Source organism: Bubalus kerabau, chromosome 22 (assembly GCF_029407905.1).
Source record: "Bubalus kerabau isolate K-KA32 ecotype Philippines breed swamp buffalo chromosome 22, PCC_UOA_SB_1v2, whole genome shotgun sequence".
NCBI classification, from domain to species: Eukaryota; Metazoa; Chordata; class Mammalia; order Artiodactyla; family Bovidae; genus Bubalus; species Bubalus kerabau.
Window position 1 is genome coordinate 40,974,171 of NC_073645.1, and position 17,807 is coordinate 40,991,977.

The window sequence follows — 17,807 nt, forward strand, 5'->3', positions numbered from 1 at the left end:
GTGTTATTCTATTTATGAAAAATCAGTACTCTAGAAAAGCATGCTATTTGTGTTGGCAATACAAGCAAAGGTGGACTGGTTACCACCAAAAAGTGCCCAGACTGTGAAATATACACCCATCACCTTTCAATTTAAATAAACGAGACCCTTTATCAATAGGAACAAAATAATGCGGTCAGCTAGAAAATAGCCCCATTGGAAACATTTCATTTGGTGGGTCACTTGACATTGCATTAGGGTGCTTGAGATTATGATAAGTGGTTGGAGTGAGGTTTTTCCTTTTAAATTTCATTAAACAGTATTTCCTTGTGACAGAAGTCAAAGGTTTGATTTCAACAATTAGGAAGTGAATTTTTTTTAACATGCTGGGGAAAAAAAATGCTTCAACTGATATAAGACAGCAGCACACATCATCTTGAATAGCAGTTGGAAAAGATCTCCCCCTCAATGAACGTTCTAACCTCTGGACAAACTGAACATGCCATAGTCCTAGTGGGAACTAATGACGCATTTATCTTCTTTTTCCAGAGGTAATGAGCTGGACTCTCATGCTCATTCTGCCCTCTGGTGGCTGGTTTTATGAAATGCAACCGAAAGGATACATTGTAAGCAGCAATGACTTTCTTCCTTTTTTAGATGATTTTATGTAATTCTTATCTACAATTACCGTGTCCCAAAGCTGCTATATTCTGACCTGTAGACCTCAGATTCAGTTTTCTAATTAAATTGGCTGAAATCCTGACTTTTATTTAATTAAACACAGACTGGGGATTTAAAAATGTGTCTCAACATTCAGGTTTAAAGCTAGTTCAGGTGAGTTGCAGATGAATTTTTTTTTTTTAATGAATGAATTCACCTGGAGAATGAAAGCCAGCACACTGTATAATCAAATCCTTGAATACCCCAAAGATCAGCGCATTTAGTTAGTCAGATAATAAGTTAATTTTTTAGTAGATAATTGGCACGCCTAGGCTAAAATCCATATGACTAAGAATAACAATAAGCCATTTGAAGAAGAATAAAGAATAATGACTTGCTTTTTATCAAGATATACTAATATATCAATATCGGCACAAGGTTAGACAAAGTTCAGAAGCAAACCTACAAACACATAGAAACTTGATATAGGGGAGAAGAGTATTATAAATCAGAGTAGAAAGGATGCAATCATAATAAAGGCTACTGGGAAAACTGGTTATTCTTTTTTACAAAATAAATTTAGATAATCACATTAGATCAGATCAGATCAGTCGCTCAGTCGTGTCCGACTCTTTGCGACCCCATGAATCGCAGCACACCAGGCCTCCCTGTCCATCACCAACTCCCAGAGTTCACTCAGACTCACGTCCATCGAGTCAGATAATACCTCAAAACAAAGAAAAATAATACATTTCAGATGTACTATATGCCTTGGTGTGAAAATAAACAAAAAATAAATAAATAAACTTTAGAAAAAAACATAGAATATCTATGTGATATGCAAAAGTACCTAGCAAAACAAAAACAAAGATTAATGCATACAATTATACTGTATAAAACTTTTGCAAAAATCACCTTAAAGCTAACAGAGAAGATTAGAAGAAAATATTTGCAGCACACACAATATGATCAATGAAATCTTAGTATCCAGGCTATAAGAAGAATTCCTGTAAATCAATTCTTAACAGATAAATATCTAATAGAAAAAAAAATATGTGAACTGGCAATTCATAGAAGAAGAAACCCAAATGGCCAATACAGAACACAACCCATCAGTAATGAAGGAAACGCAAATCAAAATTCTGTGAGATGGAATTTCACTACCCATCATACTGAACATTTTTTTTTAAGCAGGCAATACCAGATCCAGATGTAGACAAGGATGTGGAGAAGGTATAGATTCTCTATCTTGCTGGTGGAAGTTGAAACAGACACAATTGCTATTTAATATTCACTAATTAATTATAAATGCCCAATTAATATCTAATTGACATTGACTAATAATTGGTGAATATCTGGTAAGTGTATAATTTACATATATAATATCTAAGCAATAGCTAATCAGGCTAGTGACACATATTCTGTTCAGCTAAGCTCTTCTGGGTCTAATGAATTTTTGCACATATGCACCAGGAGTTGGCAGTAGGGAGACTGATGGGACATGATTGTGCAGTAAACCACCTCCCACCCCACCCCCCGGTACCCCAGAGGTCCCATCATACTTTTGACAGAGCTCAGCAATGGTGATTACAAGCATGGATTTTAGGGTCAGGCAAACCTGGGGACTCTATTGCTTTGTGTCCTCCAACAATCGCATAATCTCTCTAGACCCCAGTTCCCTCCATTGTCAGTGGGGATAGTCATGTCCCTGTCCTTAACATTATTGGGGAAATAAAATGACAGACCTATAAAGTTTTTTGCACATAGTAGATGCTCAATAAATGCTGCTATTGTTTCCATCATCAGGACTCTACAATGGGGAGTCATCATTTCTGACTAAGCAGAAATTCTCTTTGCTGGCTCAGAAGACAGGTATCAAGAAAGAGATTGATGATATATTCTTAGGGCAGTCAGAGCATCCCATCAGGGAAATAAGCAGAGCTACATGAACAGTTTTACCACCCATTCGATGACAAACCAAAGAATTAGATTCTGCTCCTCAGTATGACACCTGGAATAAGTCTGTGAGGCATCCCATTACCCATCAAGGAAAGACACAAGGCATCTGCCTTGGTTCCGTGCTCAGTCTCTGACCTGGCCCAAGGGGCACTAAGAAATGTGCCTCATGAAGTTGTCGGGCTGGCACCTGCCCATAGGATTGAACTCTGAGGGAGGATGGGCCAGAAATTCAAAGAAGTAAGACTGAAGTCAGAAAACGACCTTGTTTAAAATGGAGAATGAGGTTTCCCATCATCGACTACTTAACCAGTTAAGACGCAGGTCAGTGCAAGGAAAGCAAGTAAAACTCTTTAGGTCACACTATCTGCTGTGAGCTGAGACTCTTGCAGAGTCAATTTGCTACATTGACGTACGGCAGCGTGTGCTGTACGTAATTCAAAGACTTCTCAGAATCTGAAAGCTATATACAAATAGCATAATGAACCATACTTCACACTCTGTAAAGAATTCCCCCTCTATCAATCACAAACATATTTACATATGAAATGAAAATTAGAGGACCTTTCTACCTCGCATCACCAGAAAGTTTCATCTGGGGAATAAATTGAATCTTACAATTTTTTACATGAAACACCCTCTCCAGGCTTCCCAAGTGCTATATCCCTTTAAAATTACAGTAAAGGCAAATGAGAAATGGAACCATCAAGGAAAATTGCTCTAAGTTTAGCTTTCATTAGGAATTAATCATCAGCTGTGATTGCCTTGGGTGCTACGATATATAAATTCCAGAACTTTGTCCTTGAAGAGAAGTCATTTTTCTTCCTCAAAACCTCAATGTGTATCTTCCCCTCCAGCAAGGTTCAGACACAAGGTTATCCCAGTGGAGGGTGTATGCTCAAGGTACCCGTCCCTTTACAAAGACACCCTTCTGTACCACTGGTCATCCATCGTCTCTGAAAAACATTTCTGAGACAGTTGGTGAAGTGGATTGCAAGAGCAGACTGATGAAAAGAATGCAGCATTTTACACTGCATGTCAACTCTAAAGAGAAGAATGTTTGAAAAGCAAAGAAATCAGTACCAAGTTACATAATTTTACACACAGGTAAATTGGCTGGAAATGTGCCTGTCAGCCATTGCTTTCCATACCAGAGGCCTGAATACTGAAAGGTATTCAGAACCACAGATAAGACCGGGCACTGCAAAAACAAACCCACTTCTTCCACAGCAACCGGTATGCACAATCGCCAAGAACCTAGGCTGTGCCAACCTCAGCTGCTCGCTGGTCAGACTGCAGGCACTCTTCACCCGTGACTTGTTCATGGGTTTATACTCCAATCATACATGCAAGCACATAGATATGTGACACCTGCCAGGAGATGCTTTGGCTTACTCAAGACATCAGTGAAACTTAGCTTCTGCACTTTCATCTCTTCACGCATCCCTCTTTTTCGTCAGAGGAGACTATTCACCTACCCTCTCAGCTATTGGCTTCAGCTGCCCACACCAGACCTGACATCCTGCCCCAGGGAGCAGGTTGGGGCACCTAGTGGTGTTGTATCAGGATCATTGCCCCATCTGGTTGCCCACACCTGTCTTGTCTTCCTGAGGCTCCAGAATTTCACCTGTTCTCCTGGCCAGTGGATGCCTGTGGACTCCTTAATTCTCTGCCACCAAAATGTGAGCACTTGTTATCTGCAAAGTTCTCTTGCTCTCCCTCTTGGCAGGGTCACAGTCCTCCCCTCCTGGGATGGGTTGAGTTTTCTGGAAGCTGATGTGTGATGGAGTTTGGGTTGCAAGATGTTTGTTGGGTTCCATAGCTGTGAAAGGAAGGGAAGGAATTAGGAAGGGAGGAAGAGTGTCATGCAGTCCTAAAATTCCACCAAGATGGCAGAAGCTCTGGAAGGAACACCGACCTGTAGAATTGCCTGTATTATGGCAAAATGGCCAGGCCATTATATCCCTGCCTGGATGATCCAGTTATTGGATGTGAGCTTCCCCAAGGAAGGGTGGGACCCCAGGCAAGACATTGTCTTGGGTGACCCTGAACACGCTCATGGGTGGAAGCTGTCTTCTGACCCTGCTCCCTGTGGCTGGGCAGCAAATCCATCTTCGAGGTGGCACAAGGTGGTACAGCTTCACGTCTATGACACCAGTCACCTTCAGTGCAGACCCCTGCTGGCCTTGACCTTACCAGTCGGCCTGCCTGGAGTTCCAACCCATCTGATCTTTGTCTGCGGGCTCTCTTTGGCTTCTAGCACAATTCCCAGTCTTACAGTGCAGTTCCTCAGAACTCAGGATTGTCATGTTATCACCTGGGGGCACATCCAGGAATGCCCTTTGTGGCCATGGAGGCTGGAAAGCTCTGCTGCCGATCCCAGTGCCCCTTGATGTGGTCCATCCCCACCCCAAGCCCCACCCCATTTCCTCAATTCCCCTGCCCAGTCCTGCCTGCCCCAAGGGTCCTGCTGCTTGGTGATGTTCCCAAAGAACTCCCAGTGGAGAGAAGGAGATTAGAGAAGGAAGACTGCATCCATGCCAACATGGACTTACCCACATGTATAGCCTCAACCCCAAGGCAGACGCATCTGACGCAAACAGTAAGAGAAAGAGAATGATTCCATGTGCCAATATCTGCAAGACAGTTTCAACTCCTTGCAAGTGATGCTAAAAGAAATCATTTTATCCGGGAGAGTTGGGGACCTGTGGTATATTAAAAGCTTTCAAGGCAGTGAAAAATCATTTGAGCGGCCAGTTTCTTGAGTGTTCAGTAAATCCTGACTTTCCTCCAATACCATTCTTATTTTCAGCCCCCAAACTCACCCCATCTCTTAGAGTCCTTGGCATGGGAGTCATTTTTTTAACCCTCAGCCAGCCTTTCTCTTGCCCTGTCAGATTGCTGACCTCTCTTTTCACCATGATTTTGATTATCCCTGCCTTTTGTAAGAGAAATTTCTCAATCTCATCTTTCCTCACCTTTCCAAAAGCAAACAAAAACAAAAAGCAAACAACGAAAAATGACACCTCCACCTGAGAGCCTTCTCTGATTAATATCTCCTAATTCTGATGATGAGTTTACTCTGCATATTTCCAGGATTAAGTTTTTATTAAAACCAAATGGCATTGTATAAAATTTCAAAGCATTACCCAAGCTATTATTTTTATTGCATCAGTTCCTTTCTTAAATCAATTAACCAGCAAATAGGACTAGGAACCCTTTAGTGCCATTAAAGACAGTTTTTCAGCGGTTGCTCTTTGCTTTTTAACAGCTAGATTTGTTGTAATGAGATTTGACCTGGTAGGTATTTGCATGTGGTTATTTGCTGAACGTTTGTGATTGTTCATAGCATGGAATCTGTATCAAATTGGCCTGTTTCAGTCACAATCAAAAGACCCCATCACGATGTAACAAGGTTTCCTGTAACTCTATACTTGTTGTTTTAAAACGCTATCCCTCATTAGGGACTCTTAGGGCAAAAAGATGCCAGTGTGCTTAAAATACTTGGTCTTCATCTGTGTATGGCCTTCTCAACCACAAAGCAAGTGCCTCATGGTGAGAGCCATGTTTTCCATAGCCAATGTGGAACATCAACAAGCTTTCTCTGGACATCTGCTCCACACCCAGCCCTGTGCCAGGGGCTCATGTGGACTAATGCACTCCTTCCACTGACCCCGCCCCGGGAAGACCAAGGTGAATGAGGTTTGGAAATCTGTCTAAGGTCCACAGGTGATGAGACAGGATTGGAGTCTGAATCCAGGTTTTCTATAAATCACTACTCCTTTTTCTCCCTGCACTTCGTTACTACACATGGTGGGTTTACCCTGGCAGCTCAGTGGTAAAGAATCCACCTGCCAAAGCAAGAGACACAAGAAACACAGGTTCGATCTCTGGGTCAGGAAGATCCTCTGGAGGAGGAAATGACAACCCACTCCAGTATTCCTGCCTGAGAAATCCCATGGCCAGAGGAGCCTGGAGGGCTACAGTCCTTGAGGTCACGAGAGTTAGACACAACTTAGCAATTAAACAACAGTTGAAACCCAACAACTCAAAGCTGGCTAGCCACATGGCTCCACAACCCTGTGCCCCCCAAGAAGTCAGAGCTTAAAGAAGTTTGGGCAAACTAAGAAGGCTCATGATCTTCTGAAGAACCAGGAATTAAGGGGTCTTAATTAACCCTCCCGAGCAAGAGGACTGTGTTGTAATCTTGCAACACATGGTCACTTTTCTCTGCGTTGTCCCTGATGTCTTCCTGGTCTCTTTCTGCCGTACAAATGTCAGGTCACACCGGATAAAATGAAGAGCAGTGTCAGAAACACCACACAATCTGCCGGGGTCTTTGATTGGAATATCTTGCGGGAAATCCCCAGGGAAGGGTCTCAAGGTGAACCCGGCAAGTAGTTGGCACATTGCCTTTGAAAAAGCGTTCAATTAGCAGAGAGGCCTATGCCTAAGTTGACTGTGGCTGAGAAGGACAGGGACGAATCACCAGGTTACCTCCATGGGATTTGCTGTATTTAGTGCCAGGCCACCACCCAGGTTTCCTCTCACTTAAGAATTCTAAGTAAAATAAGAATAAGACATGCCTCCCCTTCCTTCCTGCCCTACCACCACCACCACCATCTGAGGGAATGAAAACTCAGATGGTGGATAAAATCCCAGCTCCTGCCTAATGCTTCTCCCTGGTGGAGGAGCTGTGTGGCTCAGCAACTCTGCCACTCCACAGGCAAAAATGCAGAGTTTGTCTCTTTTGTCAGTCTGGAGATAAAATCCTATTCTTTGTAATCCCTAAAGAAACAAATCAAATAAACTCGGGCTGAGCTAACCATTTTCAATCCATCAAAGCAATCAAATTCTGTTTACCTGAATCACAATGATTTCTAAAATGTTATTAAAAAGTAAAATGGAGTTTAACTATTCCAAAAAACCGAAAATGATGTGCAAACACAAAAGGGATAAGATTTCTGTAATTATGTAGACATAGAGTCGAGGCCATCCTCTGAACCACAATACATTGTAGCTATGGCATGTTCAGATAAAGAGCCCTTTGTCTAATACAGCGGCTGCGACTGATGCATAAACATAATTAACGTAAGAAGTCTTCAAAGAGGTGACTATTCATTTAGTTAGTTTTATTGCTGTTTCGGACAAACAATGGTTTTATAATTTAATAAACCAATTAACTGATTACGTCTCACCCAAAATATTTGTATATCACCCCTTCTATCATCTCAAAAATCCTCAGCCCATTTCGTGGCCAGAGAGTGTTGTTGTCAAAGTGACTAATTAGTATCTTTGGCAAATGTTCGGCTGGCAGGTTAATTTTGCAGCAAATTCTTTGGGAATTTTTGTATCCATGTGCTTTGCAAACATTTGCAGAAAGCCCTTTCTCAGTGTCATTAAAAGTTCAGAGACCACAGCTAATATTAGGACTGTTGAGAGGCACTTTGAAAGAAAGAATGGTGTGGTTCCGCTTCTTTATTGTAATTCTTCCACTCCTAAGTAGGAGTGGGAACAATGCAGTTCTTTAGCATGCCATGCATTATCACCCCCTCCAAATCGCTTCTTCTTTTCAGCTAGGAGTCATTCCGTGGGCTTCAGGTAACGATCACCTGTATTATAATGGTGATGCTCACCATGCACAGCTAACTCTCCATTATCAGGTACAGAAAAGCCGGCTGGGGGAAAAAAAAGCATCCAGGAGTAAAACTTGACATCCTGGCAAAGAGCAGAAAGTTTCAACCTAGGCACATTCTTGCAGCACTTGAAACGTGAAATTGTCATAACACGTCTTCAAGAAAAGCAACATATGTCAATCAAGGCGGAGAAATGGAGTCATTTAAGAGGATTTGCTGGAAACCTTAGTAAACAATGTTTTTATGACGGGTACACATATGGCACTCCCGGCTCTGGCCCCAAAGCCGCTGACCGTCTCCAGCAGGGATCTGACTTAACAAGTGCTGCATAATGAACCCTGTTCTGCCCTGCAACCCTCGCTCCCACACTTTGAGCTAAGTATCCATTCATTCATTGCTCCTTGGTAGAACCCGACATTAAGAGACTCCAACCCATCCACCACGAGCTAGAATCAGTCCCTGCCCTCAGGAATGTATCATCTAGGGAGGTTTAGGACAAGGTGAATAAAAAGGGGATGGGTGCAATGAGAAGGGAGGACCATGTAAGACCCCATCAGAGGGACTGAACTCAGATGAAGAGGATCGGGGAACCACTTCCTGCTGGAAGTGAGGCATAAGCTTCTGAGTTATGGAGTAAGAGTAACCAAGTGACCAAGGAGAGGGCAGAAGCTGAAAGTTGAAGAGAAGACCTTGCTCGAAGGAGCAGTGGTGAGAGAAAATGCCCATCCTGGGTCCCTAGGAGCCCTTAAGGATGGTAGGAGCATGGATCACGAGGGCCAAGGACTGGAGGGGAAGTTAGAGGGTTGATGAGCCCAGACTGTGTGCAGGACTTGAAGCCATAAGAAGGCGTTTGAATTTCATCCTGGAGGAATGTGGAGATACCGATGTTTTAATCAGAGGAATCGTGATCAGATTTACATTCTGATCACACAAACCCCTCTCTACTATACCAACAACAACAACAAAACTTAAGTCCTAATGGTTTATGGTTCATATGGTTACTGCACCCCAATGATTGGTAATTTATCGTCCCTGAGAAAAATAAAACTGAACCCTTTGTATAACCCTTGCCAAAGCTGCAGCAGGACACTCACCGTCTCAGGCTACCAGGCATGGATTTGAGTGTTCATGCAGGGCACACACCTTCCTTACAGTCTATGGGAAGGACACTTCTCTCAAGCAGCAGAAAAATATATAAGCCAATAAGATCCAAATATACATAAGACCTGAAATCCCAGATGGTTAAGGGACAGATAGGAAGTTCTGAAAGATCATGAGATGGCTGGCTGCCATGGACTGAGGTGGTTTAAGAACCTCCAAATGTACAAGCTGGATTTAGAAAAGGCAGAGGAACCAGAGATCACACTGCCAACATCTCTTGGATAATAGAAGAAGGAAGGAAGAGAGTTCCAGAAAAACATCTATTCTTGCTTCATTGACTATGCTAAACCCTTTGACTGTGTGGATCACAACAAACTGTTGAAAATTCTTAAAGAGATGGGAATATCAGACCACCTTACCTGCCTCCTGAGAAACTTGTATTCAGGTCAAGAAGCAATAGTTAGAACCACACATGGAACAACAGACTGGTTCCAAATTGGGAAAGGAGTATGTCAAGGCTGTATATTGTCACCCTCATTTAACGTGCATGCAGAGTACATCATGTGAAATGCTGGGCTGGACTCACAAGCTGGAATCAAGATTGCTGGGAGAAATATCAATGACCTCAGATATGCAGATGACAGCACTCTAACAGCAGAAAATAAAGAGGAACTAAAGAGCCTCTTGATGAGGATGAAAGAAGAGAGTGAAAAAGCTGGCTTAAAACTCAACATCCAAAAAACTAAGATCATGGCATTCAGTCCCATCACTTCTTGGCAAATAGAAGGGGAAGAAGTAGAAACAGTGGCAGATTTTATTTTCTTATGCTCCGAAATCACTGTGGCTGCTGACTGCAGCCACAAAGTTAAAAGACAATTATTCCTTAGAAGAAAAGCTGTAACAAACCTAGACAGTGTTTTAAAAAGCAAAGACATCACTTTGCCAACAAAGATCCGTATAATCAAAGCTATGGTTTTTCCCTGGTGGGCTTCCCTGGTGGCTCAGACAATAAAGCGTCTGCCTGCAATGCAGGAGACCCGGGTTTGATCCCTGGTCTGGAAAATTTCCATGGACTGAGGAGCCTGGTAGGTACAGTCCATATGGGTCGCAAAGAGTTGGACACGACTGACCGACTTCACTTTCTTTTCATGTTTTTTTCCAGTAGTCATGTACAGATGTGAGAGTTGGACTATAAAGGATGAGCACTGAAGAATTGATGCTTTTGAACTGTGGTGCTGGAGAAAACTCTTGAGCATCCCTTGGACTGCAAGGAGATAAAACCAGTCCTTCCTAAAGGAAACCAATCCTGAATACACATTGGAAGGACTGATGCTGAAGCTGAAGCTCCAATACTTTGGCCACCTGATGTGAAGAGCTGACTCATTGGGAAAGACCCTGATGCTGGGAAAGATTGAGGGCAAAAGAGAAGGGGACAACAGAGAATGAGATGGTTGGCTGGCATCACCAACTCAATAGACATGAGTTAGAGTAAACTCCGGGAGATAATGAAGGACAAAGGTGCCTGGCGAGCTGCAGTCCATGGGGTCGCAAAGAGTTGGACATGACTTAGCAGCTGAACAATAAGAAGATTCATGGATGTGACATGTTCCAGGATGGGCAGCAGGGGTCACATGAACAGGGAGAAGGGTGGAAATGAACGCAGAAGTAGAGAGGAACAGTCAATCTGCCGGTGAATGGTGATGCCAGCAGGAAATAAGCACAAGTGTATCAGATGCTAAGCAAAAGATTTGGGCCTCAAACCTGTGGGTGACTAAATAGGGTGACGGCGGCGGCGGCAGCACCCCGACACCACAGTGGGTGATGTGTCCAGGACACCTCTTGGCTTCGAGTCTCTGACTCTGAACCTTGTTCCTTTCCACCACATCTCACTGCCTTTCCATGTACCAAGAGTGCTGGGAGAGCCCAAGAGAGATGAAGGACAGGTGATGCAGGCACCATGGATGCTCTTTGCAAGACATTTAAACAGGGACTTCCCTGGTGGTCCAGTGGTTAAGACTTCACCTTCCAATGCAGGGGGTGCAGGTTCAATCCCTGGTCAGGGAGCTAAGATTCCACATGCCTCATGGCCAAAAAACCGAAACATAGAACAGAAGCAGTGCTGTAACAAATTCAATAGAGAGTTTTAAAATGGTCTACATCAAAAAATCTAAAAAGGGGGCTTCCCTTCCAGGTTAAGAATCTGCTTTGCAAAGCAATGGACACCAGTTTGGTACCTGGTCTAATATCCCACGTATCTCGGGGCGACTGAGCTCATGTGCCACAATTACTGATGCCCACGAGCCCCGGAGCCTGTGCTCCACAAGAGAAGCCACCACAGTGAGAAAGGAGCACACTGAAACCAGAGAGCAGTGTGTTTGCTGTAGCAACAAAGACTCTGCACAACCAAAAATAAATATATATATATTTTTTAATTTTTTAAAAAAGATAGGTTTAAACAGGATTCCAAGAAACAGGAGGAACTTACTATATCACAGGAGACGATTCATAAACTGGCCCCAGCATCTCCAGCTCCACTGATCCCTTGGGCCCCCCATGCCCCAGACATTCTGAAATGCTTACAGTTGCCCTTCTGATTCCAGGCCTCTCCCCGCACCTTGCCCACCTTCCCAGAGCATCTTTCCCTCTAAGACCCAGGGATCACCTTCTCCAGGCAGTCCTGAAGGACCACTCCTCCACCCTCCCCAGGATGCCTTTCACTCCCACTCTTGCTGGGAAATGCTCCTTAGAGGGCTGTGTCTACTTGTTCTAGTCAACCTTTCATCAAGGAACCTTTTGGTTAAGCACAGTGGTTAAGAGTTTGACCTCTGGTGGGAATCCTCAAGACCAGCCAGGACAGAACCAGAATATAGCAGAAATTGGGCTACATTTGACAAATGTAAGCCTGGGTGAAAGAACTCAGGGTGGGAGGAAGATCCTACCGTATCAATCTGCCAACTCCAGAGCGCCCTCAGAACGCACATCCTAAAAGTCTGCAGGTTCAGGCAATTGCATTTTTTAAGCTCCAGAAACTGACAGTGGTATGCAGAAGGATTCCTACTTGGGGGGTGCTGCTGTTAAAACAGGCCCTTTGGCTGTGTCTGCACTGCCCCCAAAACAACAGTCAATGAAGACACTGTTTTAAAAAAAAACTAATTCTGAGCAGGAAAAAGTTAAGTGGTTTTCTGATTTCTTTGGCCTTTCAACTCAGTCACAAAGATCACTCTTAGAGCCCTGGGTAAATATAGCCTGGGTCTGAGGGTCTTGAGTCATATGACCATGTTATCTTATTAATCCCTACAAAGTCCTAAGAGTAAGATAATGAGTGTTACCGCGGGCCTAGACTAGAGGTTCTCAAATTTCAGGGTACATCGGAATCCCCTGGAAGGCATCATCAAACACAGCTGCTGGACACCCCCACTCAGGAGTTTCTAGTTTGGTATGTCTAGGACTCGGTTCATAAATGCACATTTCTAACAAGTTCAGTCAAGAATCTGCCTGCAATACGGGAGACCTGGGTTCAATCCCTGGGTGGGGAAGACCCCCTGGAGTAGGAAATGGCTACCCACTCCAGTATTCTTGCCTGGGAAATTCCATGGACAGAGGAACCTGTCAGGTTAAACTCCATGGGGCCACAAACAGCCAGACACAACTGAGTGACTAAAAGAAAAATGAACAGGTTGCCATGATGCTGCTGCTGCTGCTCCTCAGGGACCACATTTTGAGAACCCCTGTAAATGGCACCCCACTCCAGTACTCTTGCCTGGAAAATCCCATGGACAGAGGAGCCTGGTAGGCTGCAGCCCATGGGGTCGCTAAGAGTTGGACATGACTGAGCGGCTTCACTTTCACTTTTCACTTTCATGCATTGGAGAAGGAAATGGCAACCCACTCCAGTGTTCTTGCCTGGAGAACCCCAGGGACAGGGGAGCCTGGTGGGCTGCCGTCTATGGGGTCGAACAGAGTCGGACACGACTGAAGTGACTTAGCAGCAGTACTCTTGCCTGGAAAATCCCATGGACGGAGGAGCCTGGTAGGCCGCAGTACATGGGATCACTAAGAGTCAGACACGACTGAGCGACTTCACTTTCACTTTTCACTTTCATGCATTGGATAAGAAAATGGCAACCCACTCCAGTGTTCTTGCCTGGAGAATCCCAGGGACAGGGGAGCCTGGTGGGCTGCCATCTATGGGGTCGCACAGAGTCAGACACGACTGAAGCAACTTAGCAGCAGCCCTAGACTATGGTTGATGACCTTGCATAAGCTCTCATCTATCAACTCTCAGACTGACTGACTTCAGCTTAGCAAGTGCCCAGGTAGTAAAGTACTATGAAATGGGTGTGCTTACCTGGCCCAGTGGCTTCTCCTATAGTTCAGGAAGGGAGTGGCCACTTGCCAGCTCCAATCAGGTCATGAGGCTGGAGAAGCCAGGGCCAGGGGTAACATTTTTTTCAAACAAGAATCCCTGATATCGGCTGCATGCAAATTACTCCAGCTCTCTCTCTCTTTCTCAGATGCTCATGGTAGGGATTTAAAGGGGAGGTCAAAGTAAAATTGAGTTCTGACTCAGATTTCACAAGAACGGGTTTTCAAATCAAATCAGATGAAACCTCAGGGTGCATGGGACGGCTTTACCCCTACCCAAATGTGACCTCTTCTATTAAGAAGGGGGAAAATGCTTGAAAAACCTCTTCAACATCAAATAGCAACCTAAGAGCATTTTCTGGTGATTTAAACTTAAGCGAATCAGAAACATCTGGATTAAATTTTACTCAAATTCTACACAATCTAAACAATTAAGGTGGGGGAGGAAGCACTTGGCAAACTGTGCCCAGGGTTTAATCAAGTCTAGAGCATTTGAAAATTGGTCCGAGGTGTTGATGAGCTCTGAGTGACGCCCTGCAGCCCAGCCCTGGCATTAACTACTCTGAAAGCTCAAAAGTAACTCAGCCGTCAGCTTCCCCCACCCCCAGGACTCTGTGCAGGGCCTCCCTTCCACCCATTTTCTTCATGATCACAATTGGTGGTTGGTTCACAGTGTGATGCTCTGGACAGATCTGGATGCTTGGTGACCCAGGGAAAATGGGAATTGTGAAAGGCACTGTGAGTGGTTAAGAGCCTGATGGTGCTTGTCAGGATAATGAACCAGCGCTGGCTGCTGCAACGGAGCCTTGGCATCTCAGTGGATTGACACCACTAAGTGTGTTTCTTACTCATGCCCTCTGAGTCGGATGGCTCTGCCAGACGACTCTCTACCCACTCAGGAATCCGGGCGGCTCCCATCTTCCCACCCTGCCACACTAACTGTATCTCCAGAGGCTGCTGCAGAGGGGAGGGAAGGTAGGAAGGATCGAATGCACAGTTTTGAATCTCAGACTTGTCCTGGAAGAGCTGTGCCATATTCTGCAGGACCCTTGACCTCTGAAATGTCAATTTGTTTCTTCCTCTGCCAAGCGGGATTCCTCAGCAACCGCTTCATAGGGCTCATGGGAAAATCCAATGAGGTTATTCAAAAGTGTGGCATGTCAACCAGTATCCCAGGCACATCTCAGATCCTACTAGAAATGTGGACCTTCAGGCTCCACCTCGGACCTACTGTATCAGAATCTGCTCTGTATCAATTTACGTTCTTCAATAATCTATCTTTTTCATTGGAATTATAATCAATTTTCAAAGTAAAAAAGTATATGTATAGATAATTTTATATAAAGAATTACTTTTACTATATTTTGTAATTATATTAAACAAAATGTTTATGTAAAAATCTGCATTTTAATGAGCTCCCTGGGTGATACAAGTTGGCAAAGTTTCAGAAGCACCGCAGCAAAGCACCCAATTCAGTTCAGTTCAGTCGCTCAGTCGTGTCCGACTCTTAGTGACCCCATGGACTGAAGCACGCCAGGGCTCCCTGTCCATCACCAACTCCAGGAGTTTACTCAAACTCACGTCCATTGAGTCAGTGATGCCATCCAGCCATCTCATCCTCTGTCGTCCCCTTCTCCTCCTGCCTTCAATCCTTCCCAGGGTCAGGGTCTTTTCAAATGAGTCAGCTCTTCGCACCCAGCACAGAGTAAATGCTCAGTAAACAGTGTGTGTGTGTGTGTGTGTGTGTGTGTGTGTGTGTGCGGGTGCACATACATGCACACCCTCAGTCATGTCTGACTCTTTGTGGCCCCATGGACTGCAGGCCACCAGGCTCCTCTGTCCATAGAATTTTGCAGGCAAGAATACTGGACATGGGTTGCCGTTTCCTCCTCCGGAGGATCTTCCCGACGCATGGATCAAAACTGCGTGTCTTGCATCTCCTGCACTGGCAGTCAGATTCTTTGGCTGCCACTATTGTCATCTACACGCCAGCTGCCTTTCCAGGCCGAAAACCATGGAGACAATTAGCCCCTCACCCACTCCCAATCAGCAGGGACATCAGCGGAGATGATCGGGTTTAGGGGACTGGCTTCTCCTCCTGTGAACAGCGACACTTCCTCCCAACGCCCTTTCATGAAAGGGTGGAGACGGGGGCCTTTATTTTAACTGACAAATCAAAGCAAGTCAGGACTAAGACTGCAATCATTTCATCCTCATTATCCAAGGAATTTCAGTCCATATGGCACACTGCCCTCATCATTACACGCTGATCACAGACCCTGTGTGTTACCTGGGATCAACCCAGCAACATAAAAGGTAGGGAACAGACCCAGATTTCTAGACAGGCTGTCATGGAAAATTTCCTTCCGGAGGGTGGGGAGGCAGGAGGGGTGACTGGGGAGGGGAGGATTAGGACCAACGTCAAGTAAATCATTTCCCCCCCTCCTGGTAAAACACATTTCCATGGCTAGCCCGGCTTTCCAAAAAAATGAGTCCTGTCCAGCTCACTTAGCTTACGGCGCTTGCGTTCAGGGATGCTGAGGGATTCCTTTGGCCAGCTGCCTGCCTGCCTCATTTGCATGATTACACCAAACCGTCATCCAGAAAGTGCCCGCTGCAAAATGACTAAACTCATATCAGGTGTCTCCCTCCTCTGCCCTTTCCCCTGTTTCTTCCTCCTTCCACAAAGCCCCTGTCTGAAACACAGGACCCGGACCCTTATGCGCAGTCTCTTGGTGATGGATCACAAAGCCCCGGAATCTCAATTTCCTCTCTCAGCACTGAGTCACCTCGACCACATTGATCATGATGGAGCCCAGTAATGCTCCCAGCAGCTTGCAGGCTGCCTCTTCTTTCCCTCCCTCTGCTTCTCGTCTCCCTTCTCTTACACACACACACACACACACACACACACACACACACAATACTCAGAACATTAAAGAAAGCTGTTAAGCTAATCTGGTGCATCTAAATGGGCAATATATATTGAATCCATGCTCCATTGATCATAATTATTGCAGTGCCCTTTATCAAGTAGCCATCTTAAACCATTATTTAGAGATCATTTTGCTTTCCATTACTGTCACTATATTGCAAAATTCGCTGGGAATTGGATGCTTGGCGATAGAAGGGCGTACACAGTATTAGCCGGGAATCTGCCCATGCCATCCAGGACTGCTTCCAAATGGACAGACTTCAGCGCCGCAGTCAGTGAACTTTTGAAGAGCGCCTCCCCGCCCCACCCCCCATCATGGTAGAAAAATAAATCCTCCACCCTGGTCTGATTTTCCACCTTGGCTCTGCAAACAATATCACCATTATTCTCGCTTCGTGATAATCCCCAGTAAGACCTTCAATATACAAAGCCCCCAACTCACAGTGCTGCATTCCGCAGACAAAATGCAATCACTGAAAAGTGCCTGAAGTAAGGCATCTAGCCTGTGGGAAAGAAAAAAGGGCCGCTTATCTGGAGTGCCCCAGCCTCCTAAATAGAAACTTTCATTCTAAAACCATGGCTCCCTTTCTTCCCCATCTTAAGGATGCCCGTGGTAGATGAGTGGCTTCTTCTCCAAAGCTCTGATCTGGTATTGTCGCTTTCCCTCCAGCCTTTACTGGAGACTCTCCATGGAGAATGAAATGTCCCAGACTTTCTGGACAGAAGGTGGTTTAGCATAGTGGTTGAGGCCTTCAACTTACCCCTTCAGAGCCAAGTTCAAACCCAGACCCCACCAGTTGCTCCCTCAGACAATGCATTCACCTTCTGTCAGGCTCCAATGCTGCTTCTGTGCAAATAAGGATCAGGATGATTGTAAATCCCTGGGGCTTTCCTGGTGGCTCAGGTGAAAAGAATCTGCCTGCAATGCAGGAGCCGCAGAAGACATAGGTTTGATCCCTGGGTCAGGCAGATCTCCCAGAAGAGGGCATGGCAACCCACTCCAGTATTCTTGCCTGGAGAATCCCATGGACAGAGGAGCCTGGCAGGCTCACATCGGGTCACAAAGAGTCTGATACGATTGAAGTGATTTACCACATACACCCACACAAAAAAAAACCCTGCCTTGTAAGGACCCGAGGTCATATCTGGTGCAGATCGAGCGCTCACCCAAGTTA

At 44.9% G+C, this 17,807-nt stretch overlaps 1 long non-coding RNA gene across 2 annotated transcripts; it reads right to left on the minus strand.

The window, feature by feature from the left end:
- Positions 1-768: 768 nt before the first annotated feature.
- LOC129637041 (uncharacterized) lies at positions 769-17,462 on the minus strand. Of its 2 annotated transcripts, none has more exons than XR_008707313.1 (3): positions 17,394-17,462; positions 4,223-4,417; positions 769-1,366 (listed from the first exon to the last, which is right to left on the minus strand). It is a non-coding gene; the product is annotated as an uncharacterized LOC129637041 (long non-coding RNA). The 2 variants fall into 2 exon arrangements; XR_008707314.1 differs by having other exon boundaries at positions 4,190-4,417.
- Positions 17,463-17,807: the final 345 nt, after the last annotated feature.